This window comes from Schistocerca piceifrons, chromosome X (genome assembly GCF_021461385.2).
Source record: "Schistocerca piceifrons isolate TAMUIC-IGC-003096 chromosome X, iqSchPice1.1, whole genome shotgun sequence".
NCBI lineage: Eukaryota > Metazoa > Arthropoda > Insecta > Orthoptera > Acrididae > Schistocerca > Schistocerca piceifrons.
Genome location: NC_060149.1, coordinates 979,802,716 through 979,816,138, shown reverse-complemented (window position 1 = coordinate 979,816,138; position 13,423 = coordinate 979,802,716).

The following is a 13,423-nucleotide window of genomic DNA, read 5'->3' as shown; positions in this document are numbered from 1 at the left end:
AACCATTTCTGTGACACTAGTTATAGATTCCAATACTTCACTTCAGGTTTACTGTATCCCTCTGACCTTCTTATTGACGATGATACACAGAGATTGCATCGGTATAAAATAGAAAAGGCACAATGCCGACTTAAGTACAAGAAGACAGACTCTTCTTACTGTCTATGCTTTGAACCAATCCTGTGACACTAGTTTTGGATTCCGATGCTTCACTTCAGGTTTACTGTATCCCTCTGACCTTCTTATTGACGATGAAACACAGAAATTGCATCGGAATTTAATACAAAAGGCACAATGCCGACTTAAGTACAAGAAGACTGTCTCTTCCTACTGTCTCTGTTTTGAACCATTGCTGTGACACTAGTTATAGATTCCGATGCTTCACTTCAGGTTTACTGTATCCCTCTCACCATATTGCCGATGAAACACAGAAATTTCTTTGGAATTAAATACAAAAGGCACAATGCCGACTTATGGACAAGAGGACTCACTCTTCTTACTGACTATGGTTTGAACCATTCACGTGACACTAGTTATAGATTCCGATGCTTCACTTCAGGTTTACTGTCTCCCTCTGACCTTCTTATTGACGATGAAACACAGAAATTGCATCGGAAACAAATACAAAAGCCACAATGGCGACTTATGTACATGAAGACTGACTCTTCGTACTGTCTATGCTTTGAACCTTTCCTGTGACACTAGTTATAGATTCCGATGCTTCACTCCAGGTATACTGTATCCCTTGGAACTTCTTATTGACGATGAAACACAGAAATTGCATCGGAATTAAATACAAAAGCACAATGCCAACTTAAGTACAAGAAGACTGACTCTTCTTACTGTCTATATTTTGAACCATTCCAGTGACACTAGTTATAGATTCCGATGCTTCACTTCAGGTTTACTGTATCCCTTGGACCTTCTAATTGACGATGAAACACAGAAATTGCATCGGAAATAAATACAAAAGGCACAAAGCCGACTTAAGGACAAGAAGACTGACTCTTCTTACTGACTATGTTTTGAACCATTCCTGTGACACGAGTTATAGATTCCGTTGCTTCACTCCAGGTTTACTGTATCCCTTGGACCTTCTAATTGACGATGAAACACAGAAATTGCATCGGAATTAAATACAAAAGGCACAATGCCGACTTACGTCCAAGAAGACTGGTTCTTCCTACTGTCTATGTTTTGAACCATTACTGTGACACTAGTTTTGGAGTCCGATGCTTCACTTCAGGTTTACTGTATCCCTCTGACCTTCTTATTGACGATGAAACACAGACATTGCATCGGAATTAAATACAAAAGGCACAATGCCCAATTAAGTTCAAGAAGACTGAACCTTCTTACTGACTATGTTTTGAACCATTTCTGTGACACTAGTTATAGATTCCGATACTTCACTTCAGGTTAACTGAATCCCTCTGATCTTCTTATTGACGATGATACACAGAAATTGCATCGGTATTAAATAGAAAAGGCACAATGCCGACTTAAGTACAAGAAGACTGACTCTTCTTACTGTCTATGTTTGAACCAATCCTGTGACACTAGTTGTAGATTCCGATGCTTCACCTCAGGTTTACTGTATCCCTTGGACCTTCTTATTGACGATGAAACACAGAAATTGCATCGGAATTAAATACAAAAAACACAATGATGACTTAAGTACAAGAACACTGACTCTTCCTACTGTCTATGCTTTGAACCATTCCTGTGACACCAGTTATAGATTCCGATGCTTCACTTCAGGTTTACTGTATCCATTGTACTTTCTTATTGACGATGAAACACAGAAATTTCATCGGAATTAAATACAAAAGGCACAATGCCGACTTAAGTACATGAAGACCGACTCTTCTTATTGACAATGATTTGAACCATTCCTGTGTCACTAGTTATTGATTCCGATGCTTCACTTCAGGTTTACTGTATCGCTTGGACATTCTTATTGACGATGAAACACAAAATTGTATCGGAACTAAATACAAAAAGCACATTGCCGACTTCAGGACAAGAAGACTGACTCTTCTTACTGACTTTGCTTTGAACCATTAGTGTGACACAAATTATAGATTCCGATGCTTCACTTCTGGTTTACTGTATCGCTTGGACCTTCTTATTGACGATGAAACACAGAAATTGCATCGGAATTAAATACAAAAGGCACAATGCCGACTTATGTACATGAAGACCGACTCTTCCTACTGACTAAGATTTTAACCATTCCTGTCACACTAGTTATAGATTCCAATTCTTCACTTGAGGTTTACTGTATCCCTTGGACCTTCTTATTGACGATGAAACACAGAAATTGCATCGGAATTAAATGCAAAAGGCACAATGCCGACTTAAGTACAAGAAGACTGACTCTTCTTACTGTCTATGTTTTGAACCATTCCTGTGACACTAGTTATAGATTCCGATGCTTTACTCCAGGTTTACTGTATCCCTTGGACCATCTTATTGACGATGAAGCACAGAAATTGCATCGGAATTAAATACAAAAGGCACAATGCCGACTGAAGGACAAGAAGACTGACTCTTCTTACTGACTATGTTTTTAACCATGCCTGTGACACTAGCTATAGATTCCGATGCTTCACTTCAGGTTTACTGTATCCCTTGGACCTTCTTATTGATGATGAATCACAGAAATTGCATCGGAATTAAATACAAAAGGCACAATGCCGACTCAAGTACAAGAAGACTCACTCTTCTAACTGTCTATATTTTGAACCATTCCAGTGACACTAGTTATAGATTCCGATGCTTCACTTCAGGTTTACTGTATACCTTCGACCTTCCTATTGACGATGAAACACAGAAATTGCATCGGAACTACATACAAAAGGCACAATGCCGACTTAAGTACAAGAAGACTGACTCGTCTTACTGACTATGTTTTGAACAATTCCTGTGACACTAGTTATAGATTCCGATGCTTCACTTCAGGTTTCCTGTATCGCTTGGACCTTCTTATTGACGATGAAACACAGAAATTGCATCGGAATTAAATACAAAAGGCACAATGCCGACTTACGTACAAGAAGACTGACTCTTCTTACTGTCTATGTTTTGAACCATTCCTGTGACACTAGTTATAGATTCCGATGCTTTACTCCAGGTTTACTGTATCCCTTGGACCATCTTATTGACGATGAAGCACAGAAATTGCATCGAAATTAAATACAAAAGGCACAATGCCGGCTTAAGGACAAGAAGACTGACTCTTCTTACTGACTATGTTTTGAACCATTCCTGTGACACTAGGTATAAATTTCGATGCTTCGCTTCAGGTTTACTGTATCCCTCTGACTTTCTTATAGACGATGAAACACAGAAAAGGCATCGGAGTTAAATACAAAAGGCACAATGCCGACTTAAGTACAAGAAGACTGACTCTTCTTACTGTCTATGTTTTGAACCATTCCATGGACACTAGTTATAGATTCCGATGCACCACTCCAGGTTTACTGTATCCCTTGGACCTTGTTATTCACGATGAAACACAGAAATTGCATCGGAATTAAATAGAAAAGGCACAATGCCGACTTAAGTTCAAGAAGACTGACTCTTCTTACTGACTATGTTTTGAACCATTCCTGTGACACTAGTTATAGATTCCGATGCTTCACTTCAGGTTTCCTGTATCCCTTGCACCTTCTTATTGACGATGAAACAGAGAAATTGCATCGGCATTAAATACTAAAAGCAAAATGCCGACTTAAGTACTCGAAGACTGACTCATCTTACTGTCTATGAATTGAACCATTCCTGTGACACTAGTTACAGATTCCGATGCATCACTCCAGGTTTACTGTGTCTCTTGGACCTTCTTATTGACGATGAGACATAGAAATTGCATCGTATTTATATACAAAGGGCACAATGCCGACTTAAGGAAAAGAAGACTCACTCTTCCGACTGTCTATGTTTTGAATCATTTCTGTGACACTAGTTATAGAGTCCGATGCTTCACTTCAGGTTTACTGTATCCCTTGGACATTCTTATTGACGATGAATCGCAGAAATTGCATCGGAATTAAATACAAAAGGCACAATGCCGACTTAAGTACAAGAAGACTCACACTTCTAACTGTCTATATTTTGAACCATTCCAGTGACACTAGTTATAGATTCCGATGCTTCACTTCAGGTTTACTGTATCCCTCTGACCTTCTTATTGACGTTGAAACACAGAAATTGCATCGGAATTAATTAGAAACGGCACAATGCCGACTTATGTACAAGAAGACTGACTCTTCTTACTGACTGTGTTTTGAACCATTCATGTGACACTAGTTATAGATTCCGATGCTTCACCTAAGGTTTACTGTATCCCTCTGACCTTCTTATTGACGATGAAACACAGAAATTGCATCGCAATGAAATACAAAAGGCACGATGCCGACTTATGTACAAGAAGACTGACTCTTCTTACTGTCTATGTTTGAACCATTCCTGTGACACTAGTTATAGATTCCGATGCTTCACTTCAAGTTTACTGTATCCCTCTGACCTTCTAATTGACGGTGAAGCACAGAAATTGCATCGGAATTAAATACGAAAGGGACAATGCACAATTAAGATCATGAAGACTGACTCTTCTTACTGACTATGTTTTTTAACCATTTCTGTGACACTAGTTATAGATTCCGATACTTCACTTCAGGTTTACTGTATCCCTCTGACCTTCTTATTGACGATGATACACAGAGATTGCATCGGTATAAAATAGAAAAGGCACAATGCCGACTTAAGTACAAGAAGACTGACTCTTCTTACTGTCTATGTTTTGAACCAATCCTGTGACACTAGTTGTAGATTCCGATGCTTCACTTCAGGTTTACTGTATCCCTTGGACATTCTTATTGACGATGAAACACAGATATTGCATCGAAAATAAATACAAAAGGCAGAATGCCGACTTAAGGACAAGAAGACTGACTCTTCTTACTGACTTTGTTTTGAATCATTAGTGTGACACTAGTTATAGATTCCGATGCTTCACTGCAGGTTTACTGTATCGCTTGGACCTTCTTATTGACGATGAAACACAGAAATTGCATCGGAAATAAATACAAAAGGCACAATGCCGACTTACGTACAAGAAGACTGAATCTTCTTACTGTCTATGTTTTGAACCATTCCTGTGACACTAGTTATAGATTCCGGTCCTTTACTCCAGGTTAACTGTATCCCTTGGACCATCTTATTGACGATGAAACACAGATATTGCATCGAAATTAAATACAAAAGGCAGAATGCCGACTTATGGACAAGAAGACTGACTCTTCTTACTGACTATGTTTTGAACCATTCCTGTGACACTAGGTATAAAGTTCGCTTGCTTCACTTCAGGTTTACTGTATCCCACTGACTTTCTTATAGACGATGAAACACAGAAAAGGCATCGGAGTTAAATACAAAAGGCACAATGCCGACTTAAGTACAAGAAGACTGACTCTTCTTACTGTCTATGTTTTGAACCATTCCATGGACACTAGTTATAGATTCCGATGCACCACTCCAGGTTTACTGTATCCCTTGGACCTTGTTATTCACGATGAAACACAGAAATTGCATCGGAATTAAATAGAAAAGGCACAATGCCGACTTAAGTCAAGAGGACTGACTCTTCTTACTGACTATGTTTTGTACCATTCCTGTGACACTAGCTACAGATTCCGACGCTTCACTTCAGGTTTACTGTATCCCTTGTACCTTGTTATTGACGATGAAACACAGAAATTGCATCGGAATTAAATACAAAAGGCACAATGCCGACTTAAAGACAAGAAGACTGACTCTTCTTACTGACTATGTTTTGAACTATTCCTGTGACACTAGTTATAGATTACGATGCTTCACTTCAGGTTTACTGTGTCTCTTGGACCTTCTTATTGACGATGAAACACAGAAATTGCATCGGAAGTAAATACAAATGGCCCAATGCCGACTTAAGTACAAGAAGACTGTCTCTTCGTACTGTCTATGTTTGAAACATTCCGGCGACACTAGTTATAGATTCCGATGCTTCACTTCAGGTTTACTGTTTCCCTTGGACCTTCTTATTGACGATGAGACACAGAAATTGCATCGTATTTAAATACAAAGGGCACAATGCTGACTTAAGGAAAAGAAGACTCACTCTTCCGACTGTCTATGTTTTGAACCATTTCTGTGACACTAGTTATAGAGTCCGATGCTTCACTTCAGGTTTACTGTATCCCTTGGACATTCTTATTGACGATGAATCACAGAAATTGCATCGGAATTAAATATAAAAGGCACAATGCCGACTTAAGTACAAGAAGACTCACACTTCTAACTGTCTATATTTTGAACCATTCCAGTGACACTAGTTATAGATTCCGATGCTTCACTTCAGGTTTACTGTATCCCTCTGACCTTCTTATTGACGATGAAACACAGAAATTGCATCGGAATTAAATAGAAACAGCACAGTGCCGACTTATGTACAAGAAGACTGACTCTTCTTACTGTCTATGTTTTGAACCAATCCTGTGACACTAGTTGTAGATTCCGATGCTTCACTTCAGGTTTACTGTATCCCTTGGACCTTCTTATTGACGATGAAACACAGAGATTGCATCGGAAATAAATACAAAAGGCACAATGCCGAGTTAAGTACAAGAACACTGACTCTTCTTACTGCCTATGGTTTCAACCATTCCTGTGACATTAGTTATAGGTTCCGATGCTTCACTTCATGTTTACTGTATCCCTTGTACCTTCTTATTGACGATGAAACACAGAAATTGCATCCGAATTAAATACAAATGGCACGAAGCCGACTCAAGTACATGAAGACCGACTCTTCTTATTGACAATGATTTCAACCATTCCTGTGACACTAGTTATAGATTCCGATGCTTCACTTCAGGTTTACTGTATCCCTTGGACATTCTTATTGACGATGAAACAAAGAAATTGCATCGGAATTAAATACAAATGCACAATGCCGACTTAAGTACAAGAAGACTCACACTTCTAACTGTCTATATTTTGAACCATTCCAGTGACACTAGTTATAGATTCCGATGCTTCACTTCAGGTTTACTGTATCCCTCTGACCTTCTTATTGACGATGAAACACAGAAATTGCATCGGAATTAAATAGAAAAGGCACAATGCCGACTTATGTACAAGAAGACTGACTCTTCTTACTGACTTTGTTTTGAACCATTAGTGTGACACTAGTTATAGATTCCGATGCATCACTTCAGGTTTACTGTATCGCTTGGACCTTCTTATTGACGATGAAACACAGAAATTGCATCGGAATTAAATACAAAAGGCACAATGCCGACTTACGTACAAGAAGACTGACTCTTCTTACTGTCTATGTTTTGAACCATTCCTGCGACACTAGTTATAGATTCCGATGCTTTACTCCAGGTTTACTGTATCCCTTGGACCATCTTATTGACGATGAAACACAGAAATTGCATCGAAATTAAATATAAAAGGCACAATGCCGACTTAAGGACAAGAAGACTGACTCTTCTTACTGACTATGTTTTGAACCATTCCTGTGACACTAGGTATAAATTTCGATGCTTCACTTCAGGTTTACTGTATCCCTCTGACTTTCTTATAGACGATGAAACACAGAAAAGGCATCGGAGTTAAATACAAATGGCACAATGCCGACTTAAGTACAAGAAGACTGACTCTTCTTACTGTCTATGTTTTGAACCATTCCATGGACACTAGTTATAGATTCCGATGCACAACTCCAGGTTTATTGTATCCCTTGGACCTTGTTATTCACGATGAAACACAGAAATTGCATCGGAATTAAATAGAAAAGGCACAATGCCGACTTAAGTTCAGGAAGACTGATTCTCCTTACTGACTATGTTTTGAACCATTCCTGTGACACTAGTTATAGATTCCGATGCTTCACTTCAGGTTTCCTGTATCCCTTGGACCTTCTTATTGACGATGAAACAGAGAAATTGCATCGGCATTAAATACTAAAGGCAAAATGCCGACTTAAGTACATGAAGACTGACTCATCTTACTGTCTATGAATTGAACCATTCCTGTGACACTAGTTATAGATTCCGATGCATCACTCCAGGTTTACTGTGTCTCTTGGACCTTCTTATTGACGATGAAACACAGAAATTGCATCGGAATTAAATACAAATGGCCCAATGCCGACTTAAGTACAAGAAGACTGTCTCTTCGTACTGTCTATGTTTTGAAACATTCCGGCGACACTAGTTATAGATTCCGATGCTTCACTTCAGGTTTACTGTTTCTCTTGGACCTTCTTATTGACGATGAGACACAGAAATTGCATCGTATTTAAATAGAAAGGGCACAATGCCGACTTAAGGAAAAGAAGACTCACTCTTCCGACTGTCTATGTTTTGAACCATTTCTGTGACACTAGTTATAGAGTCCGATGCTTCACTTCAGGTTTACTGTATCCCTTGGACATTCTTATTGACGATGAATCACAGAAATTGCATCGGAATTAAATACAAAAGGCACAATGCCGACTTAAGTACAAGAAGACTCACACTTCTAACTGTCTATATTTTGAACCATTCCAGTGACACTAGTTATAGATTCCGATGCTTCACTTCAGGTTTACTGTATCCCTCTGAAATTCTTATTGACGATGAAACACAGAAATTGCATCGGAATTAAATAGAAACGGCACAATGCCGACTTATGTACAAGAAGACTGACTCTTCTTACTGTCTATGTTTTGAACCAATCCTGTGACACTAGTTGTAGATTCCGATGCTTCACTTCAGGTTTACTGTATCCCTTGGACCTTCTTATTGACGATAAAACACAGAAATTGCATCGGAATTAAATACAAAAGGCACAATGCCGAGTTAAGTACAAGAACACTGACACTTCCTACTGTCTATGGTTTGAACCATTCCTGTGACATTAGTTATAGGTTCCGATGCTTCACTTCAGGTTTACTGTATCCCTTGGACCTCCTTATTGACAATGAAACAAAGAAATTGCATCGGAATTAAATACAAAAGGCAAAATGCCGACTTCTGTACACGAACACTGAGTCTTCTTACTTTCTATGTTTCGAACCATTCCTGTGACACTAGCTATAGATTCCGATGCTCCACTCCAGGTTTACTGTATCCGTTGGACCTTCTTATTGACGATGAAACACAGAAATTGCATCGTATTTAAATACAAAGGGCACAATGCCGACTTAAGGAAAAAAGACTCACTCTTCCGACTGTCTATGTTTTGAACCATTTCTGTGACACTAGTTATAGAGTCCGATGCATCACTTCAGGTTTACTGTATCCCTTGGACATTCGTATTGACGATGAATCACAGAAATTGCATCGGAATTAAATACAAAAGGCACAATGCCGACTTAAGTACAAGAAGACTCACACTTCTAACTGTCTATATTTTGAACCATTCCAGTGACACTAGTTATAGATTCCGATGCTTCACTTCAGGTTTACTGTATCCCTCTGACCTTCTTATTAACGATGAAACACAGAACTTGCATCGGAATTAAATAGAAAAGGCACAATGCCGACTTATGTACAAGAAGACTGACTCTTCATACTTTGTTTTGAACCATTAGTGTGACACTAGTTATAGATTCCGATGCTTCACTTCTGGTTTACTGTATCGCTTGGACCTTCTTATTGACGATGAAACACAGAAATTGCATCGGAATTAATTACCAAAGGCACAATGCCGACTTACGTACAAGAAGACTGACTCTTCTTACTGTCTATGTTTTGAACCATTCCTGTGACACTAGTTATAGATTCCGATGCTTTACTCCAGGTTTACTGTATCCCTTGGACCATCTTATTGACGATGAAACACAGAAATTGCATCGAAATTAAATATAAAAGGCACAATGCCGACTTAAGGACAAGAAGACTGACTCTTCTTACTGACTATGTTTTGAACCATTCCTGTGACACTAGGTATAAATTTCGATGCTTCACTTCAGGTTTACTGTATCCCTCTGACTTTCTTATAGACGATGAAACACAGAAAAGGCATCGGAGTTAAATACAAAAGGCACAATGCCGACATAAGTACAAGAAGACTGACTCTTCTTACTGACTATGTTTTGAACCATTCCATGGACACTAGTTATAGATTCCGATGCACCAATCCAGGTTTACTGTATCCCTTGGACCTTGTTATTCACGATGAAACACAGAAATTGCATCGGAATTAAATAGAAAAGGCACAATGCCGACTTAAGTTCAAGAAGACTGACTCTTCTTACTGACTATGTTTTGAACCATTCCTGTGACACTAGTTATAGATTCCGATGCTTCACTTCAGGTTTCCTGTGTCCGTTGGACCTTCTTATTGACGATGAAACAGAGAAATTGCATCGGCATTAAATACTAAAGGCAAAATGCCGACTTAAGTACACGAAGACTGACTCATCTTACTGTCTATGAATTGAACCATTCCTGTGACACTAGTTATAGATTCCGATGCATCACTCCAGGTTTACTGTGTCTCTTGGACCTTCTTATTGACGATGAAACACAGAAATTGCATCGGAATTAAATACAAATGGCACAATGCCGACTTAAGTACAAGAAGACTCACACTTCTAACTGTCTATATTTTGAACCATTCGAGTGACACTAGTTATAGATTCCGATGCTTCACTTCAGGTTTACTGTATCCCTCTGACCTTCTTATTGACGATGAAACACAGAAATTGCATCGGAATGACATAGAAACGGCACAATGCCGACTTATGTACAAGAAGACTGACTCTTCTTACTGTCTATGTTTTGAACCAATCCTGTGACACTATTTGTAGATTCCGATGCTTCACTTCAGGTTTACTGTATCCCTTGGACCTTCTTATTGACGATAAAACACAGAAATTGCATCGGAATTAAATACAAAAGGCACAATGCCGAGTTAAGTACAAGAACACTGACTCTTCCTACTGTCTATGGTTTGAACCATTCCTGTGACATTAGTTATAGGTTCCGATGCTTCACTTCATGTTTACTGTATCCCTTGTACCTTCTTATTGACGATGAAACACAGAAATTGCATCCGAATTAAATACAAATGGCACGAAGCCGACTCAAGTACATGAAGACCGACTCTTCTTATTGACAATGATTTCAATCATTCCTGTGACACTAGTTATAGAGTCCGATGCATCACTTCAGGTTTACTGTATCCCTTGGACATTCTTATTGACGATGAATCACAGAAATTGCATCGGAATTAAATACAAAAGGCACAATGCCGACTTAAGTACAAGAAGACTCACACTTCTAACTGTCTATATTTTGAACCATTCCAGTGACACTAGTTATAGATTCCGATGCTTCACTTCAGGTTAACTGTATCCCTCTGACTTTCTTATAGACGATGAAACACAGAAAAGGCATCGGAGTTAAATACAAAAGGCACAATGCCGACATAAGTACAAGAAGACTGACTCTTCTTACTGTCTATGTTTTGAACCATTCCATGGACACTAGTTACAGATTCCGATGCTCCACTCCAGGTTTACTGTATCCGTTGGACCTTCTTATTCACGATGAAACACAGAAATTGCATCGCAATTAAATAGAAAAGGCACAATGCCGACTTAAGTTCAAGAAGACTGACTCTTCTTACTGACTATGTTTTGAACCATTCCTTTGACACTAGTTATAGATTCCGATGCTTCACTTCAGGTTTCCTGTATCCCTTGGACCTTCTTATTGACGATGAAACAGAGAAATTGCATCGGCATTAAATACTAAAGGCAAAATGCCGACTTAAGTACACGAAGACTGACTGATCTTACTGTCTATGAATTGAACCATTCCTGTGACAATACTTATAGATTCCGATGCATCACTCCAGGTTTACTGTGTCTCTTGGACCTTCTTATTGACGATGAAACACAGAAATTGCATCGGAATTAAATACAAATGGCCCAATGCCGACTTAAGTACAAGAAGACTGTCTCTTCGTACTGTCTATGTTTTGAAACATTCCGGCGACACTAGTTATAGATTCCGATGCTTCACTTCAGGTTTACTGTTTCCCTTGGACCTTCTTATTGACGATGAATCACAGAAATTGCATCGGAATTAAATACAAAAGGCACAATGCCGACTTAAGTACAAGAAGACTCACACTTCTAACTGTCTATATTTTGAACCATTCCAGTGACACTAGTTATAGATTCCGATGCTTCACTTGAGGTTTACTGTATCCCACTGACCTTCTTATTGACGATGAAACACAGAAATTGCATCGGAATTAAATAGAAACGGCACAATGCCGACTTATGTACAAGAAGACTGACTCTTCTTACTGTCTATGTTTTGAACCAATCCTGTGACACTAGTTGTAGATTCCGATGCTTCACTTCAGGTTTACTGTATCCCTTGGACCTTCTTATTGACGATGAAACACAGAAATTGCATCGGAATTAAATACAAAAGGCACAATGCCGAGTTAAGTACAAGAACACTCACTCTTCCTACTGTCTATGGTTTGATCCATTCCTGTGACATTAGTTATAGGTTCCGATGCTTCACCTCATGTTTACTGTATCCCTTGTACCTTCTTATTGACGATGAAACACGGAAATTGCATCGGAATTAAATACAAAAGGCAAAATGCCGACTTATGTACACGAACACTGACTCTTCTTACTTTCTATGTTTCGAACCATTCCTGTGACACTAGCTATAGATTCTGATGCTTCACTCCAGGTTTACTGTATCCCTTGGACCTTCTTATAGACAATGAAACACAGAAATTGCACCAGAATTAAATACAACAGTCACAATGCCGACATAAGGAGAAGAAGACTGACTCTTCTTACTGACTATGTTTTGAACCATTCCTGTGACACTAGTTATAGATTCCGATGCTTCACTTCGAGTTTACTGTATCCCTGGGGCCTTCTTATTGACGATGAATCACAGAAATTGCATCGGGATTAATACATATGGCACAATGCCGACTTAAGTACAAGAAGACTGACTCTTCTTACAGTCTATATTTTGAACCAATCCAGTGGCACCAGTTATAGATTCCGATGCATCACTTCAGGTTTACTGAACCCCATGGACCTTCTTATTGACGATGAAACACAGAAATTGCATCGGAATTAAATACAAAAGGCACAATGCCGACTTAAGTACAAGAAGACTGACTTTTCTTACTGCCTATGTTTTGAACCATTACTGTGACTCTAGTTATAGATTCCAATGCTTCACTCCAGGTTTACTATATCCCTTGGACCTTCTTATTGACGATGAAACACAGAAATTGCATCGGAATTAAATACAAAAGGCACAATGCCGAATTAAGTACAAGTAGACTGACTCTTCTTACTGACTATGTTTGAACCATTCCTGTGACACTAGTT